Raw genomic sequence first — 4,410 nt, forward strand, 5'->3', positions numbered from 1 at the left:
TATCCATCACGTATAATATATAAATCTCTAATATAATTATCGACATTATACATGTGTGTGCGCGTGTAATATTATAATATTATTATAATATTATAATATTATTATTGCAATTCAGTTTAATTTCGGATACAAAAAGAATTCTTTTCAGAAAAAAAATCTTTTTGTGTCTAAAAATGAATTCTAAATTGATGACATAACAATTGCGTTCATTTTGAACTCTCTGTGTTATCTTTAGATTAGACATAAGACATTTAAAAGATGTCTTTTAGATATCTTATGCAACATAAATGTTGCATAAGATATTGTTATCCTTTTCCTAAAAATAGAAAAAAAAACAAGTATAGATAACACGACAGAAACTATTAAGAGAGTACAGCAAATGACAAGAAAAAAAATAAAATTACAGTATAAACGTCTCTCTACTTTTAAATATATAACAATTATTTGAATCTATAATTACTGTTTAAAAATGTTTGTAGAATAATATGTACATATGTCTGTCATTGAAGAAAACGATAGAAAAAATACATAATGCAAATAAGTAAATATTTTTTTGTATTTTTTAGAACGAAGATAGGTGTATACTTATATATACAGAATATATGCAGAATCAACAAAAGATCAGCATTCAGTTAAAAACATTTATGATAAGTTCGATTTTATTTTCTCAATATGCATATTTTGGAACAACAAAAAAATTTTTACATAATGTTCAAATTATAAAAAAAATGTTCAGAATATTAATTGTATTAACACTCTTGTATATCACGAAAATCACTCGCAAATAGTATACATTTCGACAAAGAACCGTATAAAGATGCATTAACTCGTAAATAAGAATTACGTGGAAAAGAATATAAGCGCAACATAATAAATCTATTAAAAGTATATTAATTAAAAGTATATTAATCGCTTAAAAAGACAAAACATCCATTTCAAAAAATTTAAAATAGACTTTGAAACGGATAATGTTTTAAGCTACTTTAAATAATAATCACCATAAGTAAAAATAAACAATATGATTGGAAACAAGACCGTCTATATAAATATTAATTAAAAATAAACAGCATAAAAATCGAAGCTCCGCGTATTATAATTTCAAATGCTTGTCTCTGTCATAAAAATCGTTATTTCTCTTCTATCCGTAGCAAGACTGAGTATTACGCCAACGTGACATACGTGCACAGATTACAATGTATGAATATTTAGATATGCGATGTCTCAAGTACGTTATAATTGGTGCAACTTTATGCGCGAGATATTTATGATTTCGAATGTATAATATAAATATACATCAAAATGAATAAGAATTTTATTGCACTTGAATGTAATGTAAAAAGCATGATAACATGGGATCATATACATGATTTCTTTAACGTTCATACTTTTGAGAAAGAGTTTCACGAAGCAAGAGTATGACAACATTACTCCAAATTTTTAATAACCATTGCATTTATTTAATATTATATTTCTTGTATATTTTATTCCCTTGTATATTCTTATCGAATCAAAGCTCTATTTTAGAAGATTTACTTCATTGATATCATTTTATTATTATTTTTATTAACGCGAGATTAAGATTTGCGCCTGTTTCCATCGATCCAACAAGAAACCATCAATTATGTCCATTTCTATTAATTTAATTTTAATCTCGGTTCAACTAATTCTTTTTCTCTTTTCAGTTCTAAGAATTTAAAGAAAGATGAAGGATAAATTAAATCCAGATTAAAATCAATCTGCATTAAAATAGAAATGAGTATTAAATAACGAAATAATCTACATTACACCGTCGACTGATCGACATTAATTCAATGAGTCATCTTTTCACGGAGAATATAGATTAATTTCAATCTCGGTTTTACTTACTCTTCATCTTTTTTTAATTCTTAAAACTAAAAAAAAAGTGAAGAGCAAGTTAAACCGAGGTTAAAATTAATCTACGTTGATGGAAACAGATACTAGATAAAAAACGAGAAGAAATTAAAGGCGCGATAAAATTATTTTATAAAAAATTATATATGACAAAAAACATTATTAAATGATAACATCGGATTAGCAACCGTTTAAATGCATGAGACGTGCATTGAAGAAGTGAAATCGATCGGTAGAGAGAAGAATCATTTAATTAACCCAGTCAGAAATGATAATGGAATCGGCAATCGAATTGACAATTATCCTTTCTGACTGGGAATATATAAGAAAAAAGTTAATCTTGAATTTCTCGGACGGCGCGGCGCGGCGGGATTAACGGCGACGGCCGCAACAACAAATTACGATAAAACACTTCCCTTCTCACTGTATTATGAATACTACACAAGTATAGCGGCAAGAGGAGACGAGCGGGATAGTGAACGGCGGAGGGAAAGAGGAGGAAAGAAATACGCACGCAATGTAACTTCATTGTCTTGAAGCGCGGGAACTCGTTAAGCAAAGCGAACTCCTCTCACGGTGCAAAGTTCACGGCTGCTTCAACGGGGATCCTTATCTACCTAGCGCGTGTCTGGGCCTCTCGATTTTTTTACCACGTCAACGTAACTTTCAGTTCTCCCTCCTCCAAGAAAAACTAAATCGAAAGAGAGGTAAAATAATTTTATTTTGACGTCATGAAAGTCAATATGACGATTTTTTTTTTTTATTACAAAATTTGACTTAACGTTATTGACGTCTATGTAGCGAAATAAAAATCATTTTGATCTTCTGTTGACTTTTGTGTGTCGCATTGGGACTCCAAAACGGCTCGCGTAAATTTTGGTATACACGTACATTTTCGCGTATCCCATTGCATGATATAGATATGAAGGTCTCGTTTGCAGTATATCCTTAAGCGGCGACAAATTGGTGGAATTTTAACGATCGTTCGAAGTGTCGCGTCCGCAGTTATCGCGTTGACAGATAAACACTTGTACGGCGTGAAACGTCAAGCAAAAGCCGGAACAGTCTCCCCGCCGGGGCGCAGATGGCCGCTTGAAATAACGTGACTCTTGAGAGAGCGAAAGACTCGCGGCGCGAATGGAACGCGCGTTTTAGCGCCTATTAAGTGAAAATTAATCAGCATTAGCATTGAATGAAAAAAAAAAAAAAAAAAAAAAAAAAGCTTTTACGATATAATGCGCCAATGGCGGAAGAATCCCTGGGATTCTCGAACGAGACAATATCTTAACCGCATCGCATTAATCACCTTTAGAGCGTCATCCTCGACGGGAGGGAAGCGTAACTGTTTATTCGCAAGATCTAGGCTTACAGTTTTTTCTTTTGCGAGAATAAAACGCGAAGGGAGCTGCGCGTAATTAAAGAAATGAATAGGGAACAGGGAACAAAGAACGGGAGTCGATTCATGTATCATAAAATGAGGTGAAAATTTATGTAGGAGTCTGTATAGTTAAAAGTCAATAAGAAAATATATTGTAATTGTGGAGATCTTTAATAAGAGGACAAACCGATCTTTAATAATAGCAAATCGATCTTTAATAATAACAAATCGATCCAGATGAAACGCATTATTATACTTCCTAGTTTTTTTACTACTCTGCGGTTACAGCAGAGTAGTAAAAGTAAGTGAATATATTTATTACATAATTTCATTGAACGATACGTAATAAATTTGTTCACTTTTGTAATTTTTACCTTGAGTGATATAATGATATAATAAGGTACTTTCCAGCAAGAGAGACACAGTGAATCATTACATCTTTGTTGTTTGCTAATGTTAAACGAAAAGTGAAATGTTAAACAAAAGATCACTAGCTGTGTTACACTGTGCAGTTTCTTGCTGGAGAGAGCACCAAATATCATAAGAACATCATCAGACCTTATTTAATTTGTCACTTATGAGTAATTTATTTTTAAGTGACAAATGAGATCCCAGCAAACGAGAATGAATTGAAATGGATTCAGATTTTCAGAAATAAAATTGATTTCACGAATGTTAAAATGAATACTTTTCAATCCTGAACGCATTTTTATTCATTTATAGGAATTGCATGGAGCATATCTCTATGCTTTTCAATCCGAAAACAATATTAGCTGTGCATTGTGAATACTGTTCAAAATTTTGAATAGGAAATGCAGTTTTTCAATCCAAACTGCATCAAATTGAATCTAATTGAATCCAATTGAATCCAATTAAATCCAAAAAAAGTGTTCCCTATTTAAATACGCAATTCGGAAAAAATTTTCAATCCATTTTAATCCATTCTCGTTTGCTGAGATCGTAATGACTACGAGCGGTATCCATAGTCGGTTAATTCTTATTACAAGACCGTCTTAAGTGATATCTTAGGATAATACGATCCTTTGATTGATCCGTGGCATCTTAAGACTGTATACTTAAGATAGTCTTAAATATAAGAACCGATTAAATGTATACCGATCTAAAGAGAAAAGGGGAAGAGTGTAACAAAGATCTGTGAG

The sequence above is a fragment of the Trachymyrmex septentrionalis genome, unplaced genomic scaffold, assembly GCF_001594115.1.
Source record: "Trachymyrmex septentrionalis isolate Tsep2-gDNA-1 unplaced genomic scaffold, Tsep1.0 scaffold37, whole genome shotgun sequence".
In the NCBI taxonomy this organism is placed as follows: Eukaryota; Metazoa; Arthropoda; class Insecta; order Hymenoptera; family Formicidae; genus Trachymyrmex; species Trachymyrmex septentrionalis.